Source organism: Dicentrarchus labrax, unplaced genomic scaffold (assembly GCF_905237075.1).
Source record: "Dicentrarchus labrax unplaced genomic scaffold, dlabrax2021, whole genome shotgun sequence".
NCBI lineage: Eukaryota > Metazoa > Chordata > Actinopteri > Moronidae > Dicentrarchus > Dicentrarchus labrax.
In genome coordinates, this window is record NW_026136712.1 from 14,658,019 (window position 1) to 14,671,747 (window position 13,729).

Genomic DNA, 13,729 nt, shown 5'->3' on the forward strand with positions numbered 1-13,729 from the left:
TTTATGCTAAGTTAAGCTAATTGTGAGCTGGCTGTAGTTTCATATTTAATGGACAAACATAAGTGTGGTATCAGTCAACTAAGCTTATTTCCCAAAATATCTATAACTATTCCTTTTAATTTTTCCCTGTGTTCAAAAAGGTTGCATATGTCTATGAGGCTTATTTTTTATTTTTTTACATAAATAACAAACATTTGTGGAAAATCACAAAAATAAACATAATTTTGTATATATGTAATATATGTAATATGTTTTTCTCCCTCTTTCCTAACTTGTTTATCATTTTGGGACCCTTCAGATTTATCTTGTGATCCCTTAGTAGGTCGGGAATCAGTGTGCATCTACATACAACAGCTAAATGTATAAAGTATGTCTGTAAAAACAAATTTCTACGTAAAAATACCCAGATTTAGTTTGTCAAACAGATTCTGTTGTATTTTATGATTTTAAATGCGTAAACTGTCTAAACCTTCTCAGCCCACTGCCTCGACACGCTGGAGGCCACCTGTAAGTGGGCATCTGTTTTCTGGCCATTTGGCCGATCTGTCATCCATCAGAAAACAGCAAAAAATATTTCGGTACACCAGGGAAACCATTGGAAGGTGACTCGCCAGTCATGGGCACAAGGTAAAGATTAATCAAATGTTATGTGTACTATCACCAGCTGGCAGCACCAGCCTCTAAGCCTTTGAGTGAGTAAGTCCACAGAGAGGCCCGTGGCACAGCTGAGTTTGTCTTGTAAAAGTGCAGCTGTCCAAGACATGACAGCTACAGCATTAGCAGGGCCATTAAGAGGTGTAGAACATTTCCAGGGAAACCATTTGAAAAATGACAACCCCCGGCACTGCTGAGATATTAATTATACGCTGCACCCATGGAAAATAAGCGAAAACAGTTGGTAAGACAAAAGACGCCTTGTTTTCTCACAAGATGCCTTGTTTGTGCATCAAGCATTTAATAAGCAACAAACTGAAGAAGGAAAAACTAAATTCTAACTACTGCCAGTAGCAAACGGTTTTGAAACACGGATGACTGGAGTAATAACTAATTACCTGTCGGCTCGTTTTCCAAAATTAATCAAGAATTCAATGTGAAAATTAGAAATTATTCCTGAGGAGAGCAGCCTTTTCTTAAACAATTTGCTCTCAGGAAAAAAAGTAGAGACAAAACAAATTTCTCCTGGGAGTGTCTTTGAAATTCAAACACACTGTAATGTTTTATAATGTTGTCCTAGAGTACAAAATCTCCAAGATGAATTGCAGGAAAATGCACAATTTGTAAACTAACCTGAACAATGCTTTCTCCAATAGAATCATTGCTGCTGTAACAACCTGAGTTTGGATTTGAATTTGCATCAGATCAATTTTAAAAACTGGAATTACTCAATAAATTCAGCAGATTCTAGGGAAAACAACACTTATTCACATTTTTAATAGATTCCAACATTGCTACCTGAATACATGCTAATACAGGGCTAGACAGCTTTCCCTGACTAATAATTCTTCTGATGCCATTTGCCAGTTAGAGAGCCTGTAAGGCAAATCCCAACATGTGTCAGTTATTACTGATAAAAAGCACTGCTCAGGTGTGCATACTATAAAGTTGAAATACAGATGAGTTTGGGGTAAAAGATAAGTAATTTAGTCATAAATCAGCCTAATAAAGCAGCTCTCAACTTGTTCTATGATGTTATAAAGGAGGAGATGTGGAGGTCAGGAGGAAGCTGAACTTGTTTTGGCCCTGCATGGGGGTGTACAGGATATGGACAGGGTGTTCCTGTCATACAATAAAGATTAAACCTTTTGCATATTCTCATCCCTTTATGCAGAAAGCAGTTTCATAATGACTAAATCTACCCACAGTGTTAATTGGGGATTAATTTGCCATGTTTTCAGTAAGTTGAAGGCATTAACAAGGTGCCTCCTAATTAAAACCGCAAGTTCCTGAGAGTGTTATAATTCCCATAAGAATAATGCATTAATTGGTCATAACTAAGCCCTGTGTAGAGTTGATTACAGTTATGGCGGTGAGCCTGGTCAGAGTAGTTTAAACTCTCAAACTATTGCATATATAGGAGCTATATCCTGTCCTCTTCTCAAGGGAATGAGAGGAACTGATGATGGCCACATAATGTCTATTCACAGAGCCTCATAAATAAAGAGCTGCCCCTGAGTGCAAACTATGTTTATTATAGCCGCCTGAACCTCCGTGCCAGCCCTTGGAGTTACTTATGCAGATAAATGCAGCACCATTCATCATCACCTCTATTCATAAATAGCCAATAACTCATCTCTCTCCATATGGAAGATTAGACCTTGGAAATGTGACTTAAGCACAGGAAGTATTCAGTTCATGAAAAACATGAGTGATCACACACACAGCCATCTCCCTTTTACTCATTATATCTTATTCTACATGTCATTTCCCTGCTCAGCTATCATCTACGACGCCCATAAAGAATCATACGAGAAGCTTCTTGGTGGTATGCTGACTGAGAGCAGATGAGGTGTTTTTTTTTTTGTGTCTTACTGTAGTGTGCTGGTTTGCAGAGAAGAGGCCACAGAGGTGCATAGACTGATGAGAAGGGATGATATATGTAGCGCCTGTGTCCCAGCTCTCCTCTGGCCCATTGTCATTAATCACGGCCATTAGGCTCCCCCTCCACCGCCGCTCGCCTTGTCTGCGCCCAGCCATCACAACCTCCCTTTTGTCTCATATCCATAAAGGGAAAGGCCGTATACTTTCACCCCGACTCCCACTGCAGAGATACAGGGATGCTAAAAAGGGTGCTAGCATGTGTTCTGGGGAATTAAAAGTTATAATTTATCTCATTACGGCCTGGAAGGCATTTTGTTACCCTGCAGCAGAGGTGTTTTAATACTAAAGTTTATCCCTCTACAGGCTCCCTTTTCCATACTGATCCCCAACTATGGTGTGATTTACAATTTTATCTCAGAAATAAGTAGAATTGTTTTAATCTAAGCACTCACATTATCATCCTGTTGTCTCCGCGAGCTAATCAGCAGTCAGAGTTGCTCTCCTCTCTTCAGCTCAGTCTTCACATCGTTAAGTCTCCCCCATCCTCCATGTCATCAAACCCAAGAGGTCTGATATGATAATATGTGTGAACTGAAATGTGAAAGCAATTCATATCACTTTCCAAGGGCTTTGAATGTTTGATTTGCATAACTAGAGAAAATGATATTAGATGGGCATATTGATTTAATTTCATCCTAGAGCGCTGTTAATTATGGTATCATAAAAGTGTCATCTCTTTATTATCGGGTTCAGAATGGGGGTTGATGGCTGGTGTTGGCGAAGTACTCGCATTGCTACGGGAAGGCTATCATCATGATATTGTTTAGCATAATTTTACATTATGAGGCTGGGTCACGATACGCAGAAGATATAGCTTTATTTTATTATCTCTCAATCAAACTTCTTTGACTTTAAAGGATTAGCTGTATCTAGTCTTACTTTGTTCTTTGATATTGCATGAATACGTCTCCTGAATGATCTGTTCTGAATGTTTTACATCTGCTTCACTTTCCATGCACCCCCTCCCCCGACTTGATTTATATTCCAGTTTTAACAGTGTTACATGTTTAACATCATATGACCAGAAAAGGAGCACGTTCTTGCTTTCAAGTTGATGAGAAGCATGTGTCTTGCATATGGCCTTTGTGTGTGTTTTCATATCCTAAAGACTGCAATCTGTATGGGATTATGGGATACCTTTCCCTCTATAGCTATGCATGCACATCCTGTATACCCAGTACTGGTTACTGGGAGGATGCTGAACAAATGAAGTATCCCTTCCTCTGCTTCCAGCTGAATTCAGATCTTTACAAATGGATTCCCTGAGTGCAATTCATCTAAATGAACAGTGATCATTATTCTAGATCTACCCCATCCTTAATGCTAGAGCACTATTGAGCAGATATCTCTTTAAACACAGCAAATAGGTGGTCTGGGCTAAAGGAAGGCTGAGTGCATTCATTACTTTTCTTCCTTCTTTTTTTTTTTCTCAGGAACACAAAGCAGTGCATAATGTGCAATCTGATAAGTGTTCTCTTGCGCGCGCCAGGCTCCCCCTCCTTCATCGTCCTATACATCACTGGCCGGCTCAGCTGTGGTTTGCGAGAGGAGAACTCTGGGATTGGTGTGGCTGAAGTTGATGAATAGGCCTGCGAGGGTGAGAAACTCCAGGGCCAAGCTGTAGGTCCATCCCCATGGCATGTGATGCTGATTGGCTTTGTCCTGTGCGGCCGCTCTGGAGAAGCGGACATTAAGATTAAGTGATGCTGTCGTGTCGGGGAGCAGTGCACTGCATCATCCTGGGGAAGAGACAGCTGCGGTGGTTAATCCTTCATCACCAGGGGAGCGCTGCCAGAGCAGAGATATACAGCCAAAGATAACCCTCCATAACTTCTGCTAAAGATCAGAAACTTTGAGTTCGCATCCATCTGTCCTCAATCCTCACTTAAAAATGAGAAATGAGCAGCGGAGGTGCTGCAGACAGTGGGAAACAAATGGAGCAAATAACATCAAGATGAGGTGAATGTTTTAGTGAAAGGTAATCCCTCTCTAACTAACGGCGAGTAAAAAGCGGTCATTGTGGAGCACATACAGTACTGTAGCTTCTGTAAGTGGAGGGAGAAGAAACAAGGGCAAACAAACAGAAACCCATTTACACAGCTTCTGCAATCGCTCTTGTGTCAGTGGCTAACGGACAGAAGTGTACTTTATCACACATTCTGGGTTGTGGGAATTCCCAGTAGATGGAAAATCTAGTTTAAACAGAGAAAAAAAGCCACTCAGAGCAGAGCTAAAGTGGTCTGTATTTATGTGTCTGCGCGTGGCGTCAGCATATTTTAGATTGCTGGGTTTGCATGTTTGTTGTTGGTTTGATGTAGCTGTCATGATGTGATGGATGAACATCATCATGTAAAGAGTTAAAGGAGAGGTCTATGCTGCAACAGAAAGCCGACATGTTATATTGCCCAGGATGGCCCGAAAATACATTACAGCAGGATCAGTCTCTTTCTATCCACTTCACCCTTTCCACTGCCCAAAGCCAGCCTGCTTGAACTTTACCTTTTTACATTTTCATACCACTTGTGTCCCCACTTTTGTGAATATGGTAATTTCCTCGAGAAAAGCCTCTGAGATCCTGTGGGATGATATATTTGGTATGGCGGATGCATACCTGCAGAGAGCACTTGTGACAGTGACATATTAGTTATGGTGTCTCTTGGAATCTGATAACTTCAAATTTGCCACCTTGTTAAGTTTTGATTTATGTGATACCATTTCACTAAAGTAATTGGCCTGGCCTGTTGTAGAAAATAATCAGCCTCTCCGCAGAACAAATGCTGGGCCATGCTAATGAGGCAGCCCGAGTGCTGAACTGATGCTGCCGACTGACAGTTATTAATGATTGTTATGATATACAGACGAGTCGAGATTGGACTGAGTTGAGCGAAAAAAAGTGACATTTAAAAAATACGGCATATTGGGAAGTACTAATGAAGTAATATACTGCAAGGAAAACAATCATGTGCGTTGTCAAGGCAATGTGTAATTACCCAGCAGCCACCCTGGCTGGCTGTTTGGCAGACAGGCTGGGGGGAGAGCTGAACAACCTGGCCGGTAATGGATGGAGCTCTGCTGGCAAGGGGCTAAAATGCACTAGGCAGTGACAGAGGTGTACAGATTGATGAATTAATTGGGTCTTTCTTGGGACATAAGGGGAACCGCTGCGGCATATGCTCAGCTTGTTACTTTGGAAAGTCTACTGACCCTGAAAGTGAAGCCATCCCACGCAGGGAGTTGTGGCTTTTTTTTATTGCTCTTTTTCCTGGGGGGTTGAATTGCACACACAGAAGTGTAGTCAACTGCAATTTGTTACAATTTTATAATAGTAAATCGTAAGTAGTGCTGAATAGGGCTGGACGATAATTCAATATTATCGACTTTCATTGGGATTATATTGTGTGTGATAAGTTATTAAGTTAGTATTCTGTTATCAAAGTCAATGATTCACAGGAAGCTGTAATTAAAACGGACAAAATCAGTTATTTAAATGTGTGTAGTGTGTAGACTTTAGTTGCATCTTGCGTTGTAATTGTAATCTCCAGGTACTGAAAGGAAACTACGATGGGCGCGAAATGCACAAAAAACATGACCCCCCCCTTTTTGTTTCTAAAAACTGGATTGCTTTGAACATTACTTTTTAGAAAGTTCTTGCACATCCAAAAGTCTTAGGGTGAAGTAATGGCTTAGTAGAGCTAGTTCATGAAACACGTTGTCCGAAATATTTCTAGGCAGAGTGAAAAGCCGGGGAGATGCAATTAAAAATAAATATGGGAATAACACACATTTTCAGACAATTAGGTTAAATAGGTTGTTCAAACTTTTATCTGACTGACCAAAAAGTCGTAAGTAAAGTGAGCATAAGCAATCGACTAATATCATAATAATGATTTCACCTGTATTTGCCAGCTCTATAGTCCCGGTAACAATTATTTATTAACCTATTAGTCAACTGACAAAAACTTAGTTAGAAACAATATAAAATTTGAAAATCTATTTATCGTTTAGGTTCTTTATGCTGGTTCCAGCTTCTCAAATGTGAGTGTGAATGGACGATTGGTTGGGCAAAACAAGCCATTTGAGGTCATCACTTTGGACTGTGGCAATTGAGTAGCCATAAATTGATTGTTATGGGCATGTTTTTATCAAAAATATAATTGTTAATAATTATCGATAATTAAACCTTTTGTAAGTAGCAGCCCTGATTCTGAGCATGGCAAAATTAGTTTAAAAAAATGAAGAAATGGACAAGGCACCAGAATTTTGACCAAGTAGTAGGTGAAATCTTTTTTCTTTATTGCTTCAAAATTAGTCAGAGAAGTTGAATAATAGTAAAGGGCTGGATTGCTGGAACAAAACCAAACACATGAATGGTGGATCAAAGAGTCCCGTAAATGACATCATCACCCTCCTGACCGGTCAAACTCTTTCGTCCACCCGCAGCCACTTGCAGAGGTCTGCACATAGTTGCCATTTAATCACAGCGCTGCGACACCCCTCTGTCAAACGTTCTTACTTAGTGCTGACTCCCGCTGAGTGAGAATGAAAGTTCTCACAGCTGCTAACTGTCACTGTGGTCTTACTTCAGCAAGTGCCCATTGGCTGCGATCGCTCCCCCTCACTCATCTCCCATCAAGCCGGTGCATTAGGGCCGACTGCCGACCGCATCAGTGGGCCTCCTCGGCCGAACAGAGAGTCCCAGGCCTATCACCACGAATTAAACCAGAGGCTCTGGTAGTGGCGCTGCTTTTGGTGCCACTGAGCATTACACTGACACAAATGCTGAGGATCTTTGTCAGCTATTATTTCAATACATGAGTGTGTGGTGCCTTGTCCATCCTAGTTTCTTTGAAGCTCACATATCCTCCTCCTCCTGCTTGGAACGATTCTTCCTTTGAAGTAAAGGAACAAGCTCTTGGATATTGATAGTTAATTATCCTCATGTTTTCATTTCTGTTCTGTAGGTAGGCGTCACTGTACGTTATCTGAGAGAGTCTGTCGAGGCTGCAAGTCTAAAGACCTAATGTACCAGATTGAATTTTTTCCCAAAGAAAGTTCAGTTGTTAATGAGAAAGATATTTTCTTACATTCCTCACCTTGCAACTTTGCACCACATTTAATTTAAATTTTCTTACTAAGTAGCCGAAAAACAAACTGGGCTGAAAACACAACCTCCTTTGTGGTGCTAATGAGTTTGGACCTTCTCTTTAATCAAAACATTGTTTTCGTACTCTTTCCTTTGTGTTTTCTAACTTCTCATGGTTTAATATTTCTGGGTGTCGTGTCTCCCACTTTGACTTTCTTCACTTGAGCTGTTAATCAAGTATCCAACACATCTTTGCAGCCGTGTTGTTTTGGGTTGCCTGAAAAGCAATATACTCTGCACTACATCCCTTCCCTACTTCTCTTCCACTGCCCTCTCCATCTCCCTCTCTCTCCCCTCCCTCTGCTCCATCTTTACACTTATCAGAAGAGACAGGTGAGTTAGTGCGCGCTCAACTTCAAACCGGCGTAATTGTTTTTCATACGGAATGAGAGCCGCGAACTAGACATGGATTGTAGAGGAACAACAGGGCTGATTAGCGAGGGTTAGATTTGCTTGCTGGACCATTTTGACACCTGTCTCCCTGCCTTCCCTGGAAGCTGGACCTGATCCCTCTATACTGTCAGTCACACTGGTGGGCAGAGAAGGAGGAGAGTAGGCGAGATAATGGATTGAATAAGAGTGTGAGACTTTTCCCCTCTCAGTCAGGACCGTAATCACAGCTTGTCTTGAAAGTCACCATGATGGAGCTATTATACTGTACTCGCGTTATCTACGGCTCATATTCTGGAGACAATAAAGCTTGGGAGCAATTAAGTCCAATGACTTTTCTATTCCATTACTGTAGTCATTGATGTAATGCTATTTTTAGATGGATTGTGCAGCGTCAATGAGGTATAAAGTTTGTTACATTAATGCACTCTCATCATACATCACAAGCTATTAGAGTGTTTTAACAACATTAATATTAGGCTTATTTAAAAGTGCATTGAATAGCAGTGCACCCTTATGTTCTGGAAAACTAATGTACAATATTCAAAATATGCATCCCATCTGGCTGCATCTTGTTTACAGAACACAGTGGCAGCTTGGGGTTATTAATCATGTTTGTCTTAATTACCCCGCATAGCTGCTCCATCCCCAACTCCGCATTTGACCTTTTTTCTGGATCCTTTCAAACCATTAATCATGCAAAGATCAACGCCAGCCAAATAAGAGTAGATTGCATTGCATTGCCTCAGCTCCTCATGGAGGCAAACGATCTACTTGGAAAGTAGCTTGTGTATAATTATCTGCAACTATGAACTATAAGCACAGCTGGTTTTCTTATTCGCCACTTGTGTTAGGACAAGTTTCACAGTTGAAACTAAACGTCGTCTACTGTAACAAGGATGCCTTCTTGTTCTGTAAGATAAACTGAGTTGTCTTTGTATGCCTCGCTTGCTAATGTGTCTTGATTTTCTTGAATTAACGAGCGTTGACATTTTCAGAGACAAATAGTTATTTCTCCAAGTACTGTTCCTGGTTTCTTGCCATATGGCCTGGAGCAGTCACTCCTAATCTTAATCTGACAGGTAAATGAGCGTCTGTGTGTGGTCTATCTGTTGACGAGGGACAGTTTAGTCCTGTGGGCTTCAATGTCCTTGCCAGAAAGGCAATACAATTTACTGAGAAGTCTTAACCCAGGCATCTTTTCAGACGCTTTTTATTTGTCACCACCAGTCTGAGGAATGAGATACTGCCATCTTTGAACAAATCACAGAGCAAGCACTTAGTATACTAGTGAGACATGCATGACAAATAACAATTAGAAGCTTGTTTTTGTTTCAAGAAATGGATTGTAATTGGAAAAAATTCCATCTGATGACCTGGAAAGGAGATCTGCTGATTTGTTAACCTCTGCTGTCGATTGTTTTTCAGTGAAAGTCGTGTCATTTATCATTCAAGTCAACCAAGCAGTGGCTGTAATTTGCATCACACTGTGCGGTGCTGTGATATAAAGAAGAACTCCCTTTTCCACTCCCTCCTCACCTTCAGTCAGTTAAACAGATGAACTATTGCAGGACAAAGATTAAACAGTAACTGGGGGTGCCACAGCACTATGTGAATGGGGCCTGACAGACGTTTTATCAGTAAACCAATTAACATGATTTATGGTCGGGGGTAACCATGAGACTTGCCCATAAATACAAAGGGCTGGCTGAGCAGCTCCTTCTAAAGCGAGATGTTATCAGGCTCCTTGCGATTCCGCTTTGCTGGCATGGAGTCAGCATGCATTTGTAAATGCAGCTACTGTGCATGGAGGGCCTCCCCCCTTACTTTGGGTCAGGAGTTCAAAGCCCAGCCTGAAGAGTTGAAGAGTGGAGCGTGAACTCCCGACCCCCTTAATGTAACAGGGTAGAGCAGTGGAAAACCAGTTCTTATCAGGCTTCTCCCACCCAGGTGCTCGCCTGCTCTGTCCCAACCCATCCAAAACCATGGCTAAATCAGAATATACAATCTGAGATGATTCAGGAGATTAAGATTTCAATAATTCTCTTAGTCCAACAAGAAAAGCTGAATTAAAACTGATTGAAAGCAGTTGACTCGTATCTGCTAAGGGCAAGGTAAAGAAGGCCTGACACGTGGTTTACTGCACCAACTGTCTCGTGTGGAATTTGAGCTGTTATCATGAGTTCAGGCACAATGTTTGCTTAGGAAAGATTTAGTGTTTCCCAAAAACATGTTAATTGGACTCTGTCTTTTTCTAGGTGATATACTGTTTTTACTCACGCAGTCAGAGGTCGTCAGGTCTTTAACATGCTCTTGCCTGACGATAAACAAAAGCTTATAGGTGGATTTTGTAACCACATTTTCTTAGTTTTAAATTAGATTTAGACGTAGTTATATAGTGTTAGAAAAAATTTTGACAAATGCTCATAGCAAGTACAGTGGAAAGTGGAAAACCCAATGATAATTCCATTTACTAAAGAATGCCATGGGATAAGATCAAAAGCTTTGTAAAGAGCAAGTAATTGAGCCTGAAAAGATATATATGTATTTTGACATGCAAACGTCAGGTGACCTTCGTTGTCATGGTAACCACAGTCAGGCGACCTTTGCAGTCATCATAAAAACATGGGTAACATCGTAAAATGGTGCAGTTTGGTTAGGTTTACACTGAAAATTGCATTAAAATAAGTATGTTAGTAAAACACATGTGACATAAGTAGCCTGGGTGTGGACTTTTAGTCTTGTTCCTAAATAATAATCATTTCGGCACTAATTTAGATCATGAAGTAACTAACTATAAGGGCGGTGTTGCATTTATCGAGTTTATTTGCTCAGAGACACATCTTCACCTGCCCTGTAAGCAGCATATTTAGGCTTATAAATGATCAGGTGACTTTCTTGAATGAGCGTTTTGTGTATGTTGCTGCTGCTGCATTTTATAGTGACAGTCAATGTTATGAGACAGCGATGATGAGCTCCTTATTCCGTCTCAGAGATCAGCATGATCAAGTACTCATGATTAATCATGGCCGAGTGATTCTATGATTAATGTTTATACAATCCCTAAAGGAGCTGCAGGACATACTCTCACATCCTGCACCATGTTTACAATTTTACCCCTTATTATGAGGGAAGATGGAGAGCTCCATTTACAGTTCACTAACCTTTATGATGGCGGGCTCTCATCTGCATTTTATTTTCTTTTTAACACTTAAAGTCATCTACAAATGTCAAAATAAAACAGGCCCATGAAGTGTTCAGGGCTCAGCTTTTGAAAGAACAACGCTCTTTGATTTAGTCGAGGGCGTTCCACTCTCATTCCTGTTTTTATGAGAGCTTTTAATTTTTATTGAAGGACGGTGCAAAGTAAATGGTTCCTCATCTAAGGAAGATTAAATGGTCTTATACAATTTACAGAAACACGAGGGCATGAGGGACAAAGGCTTGAAATGAGCTTTACACCACATGTCCTCTAAATAATGTGAAGGGAGGCAGAGGCGCAGAGGGAGACGAGCAGCAAGGAGGATGTGCTTCTCTGCAGACACATGTAAATCAATTTGTATTGATCCAAACAATATAGCTAGCAGCTCTGCACATTCATTGATTAAACAATTAGATAACTGCTAGATCTATCCAAATAGAAAATTATATTTGATTTAGCTAGAACCTCACTGTCGTATGTGTTCATACTTTGATGTCCTCTACCCATAGACCTGTTTATAAGATATACATATTTATACAGTAATTTATTATTTATGAAATTCACAGTGGTGGAGAGTAATGTACAAAAAGTACATTTATTCAGATACACTTTTGAGGTACTTGTACTTTGAGTGTTTGCATTTTATCCATCCATTATTTATTAATGCTTATACTGAGAAGGTTTCTGGGGATCTTATGCAGCTTTATACTTTATATTCCACTACATGTCAGGGGAAATGTTGTACTTTTTTACCACATTACATTATCTGACAATGGTGGATTGCCAAAATAATTAAAAGCTATGCTCTTGGGTCACTGTGTGTCACTTGGTTTTCAGCAATTGGTCGAGGGGGCCCTTTAGATCTGTATTAAGACCTTTGTTGTTTTAGTTTATATTGTGCACACTCAGCATGGTACATATTCCTAAATGAATGTGCAGCAAATAATAATCCAGCCTTTCACTGAGGTCCGTAACCAGAATTTTAGATGGGGTCATGAGTCTAAATTCTCCAACAGCAGCCCCACCCTGTAAAAAAAAAGTCAGTTTTTTGCATTTTATTTTTACTTACTTACTTTACTTTTTACTTGTTCATTTAACTGTTGTATTTGAAACCAGTACAATTTAAACATATTGTGTCAAAAATATCCACCTCAGCTTTTAAAAAGTTCTTCCAAGTGTAATTTGTCTGTCATTGTAGAATTCAAACTCTTCATAGAATTCAAATCTTTGAGTAAAAACCCAGAGTTCAGGATCTTGGTGTCCTCAGCAGTAGCTACAGCATGCTTACTTTGTAGATTTGCACAAAAACATCATCTTATAAAATATAATGCACAGTTGCAATTAATCACAATAATATTATAAGAAATTATCATTATTATTCTGCATAATGATTACATTAACAATGACACTTTTGCTTACTAAACATTTTGAATGCATTGTCTTTATCTGTAATAGAGTATTTTTACATTATGGTATTTAACTCTAACATAAGTAAGGGATCTAAGTAAATGTTCCACCACTGAAAATTCATGATGGAGCCATTATAAATCAATCTAACATTGAGAATATCATAATGTTTATTACCATGGTGATTGCTAAGCAGCATAACATTTTGTGTTTCTATTGTACACTGCCGCACCCTCTCATATTTTTCAGATCTTTGGCTGCTGTGTGCCATTTTTTCCACTGTCTTTCAGAGTTTCAGAGGGCCAGTAAACCATGGCTTTCAATTCCCCTGCTCAGGTGTTTTCACTCTGGAATAGGAGTGATGAGCAAACGCTTTCAGACTCAATCCTTGAGCAAAGGGCTGTGCTGACAGGGATTATTATTTATTTGTCATGGTGGATGTAATAAGCTGTAGATACAGGATGGAGGGCCTGTGATTTATTGCTCTGTCGACCGCCACTAGCAGGACGTGCGCTCTAGCGTGCAGGATGAATACCGCAATGTCAGTTCTGTCCATCCGTCACCATCACCTCTTCCCGCCGCTGCCTCTCTCACACACCCTCCCATTTCATGCCACAATACATAAACAATCTTTCATTATTTTGATACCTTCTTCTCCATATTTGTTTTCTGCACGTAAGGTTGGGCCTCGGTTTTATGTGTCCCATTATTTTGATGCACTAGCTTGGGTTGTACACCCTGGAGTTATTGTAAAACGGTTGATGTTTCCATCGACTTTAACATAAAGGGAATCAGATCTGTTTCTGTTCACGTTTCTGTGTTGGCCCGACTCTTATTTTCACATTTTGAGCAATTGAATCAATGTTTTACACACAAAAATCTTCTCGACTAAACAATCTGCTTCTTTCCCCTCAAAGATGGGCTCTGTTATATCATATTCCATAGTTTCAGACATGCTGTGTGCCTTGCTATTGTCCACTGGCACCGGC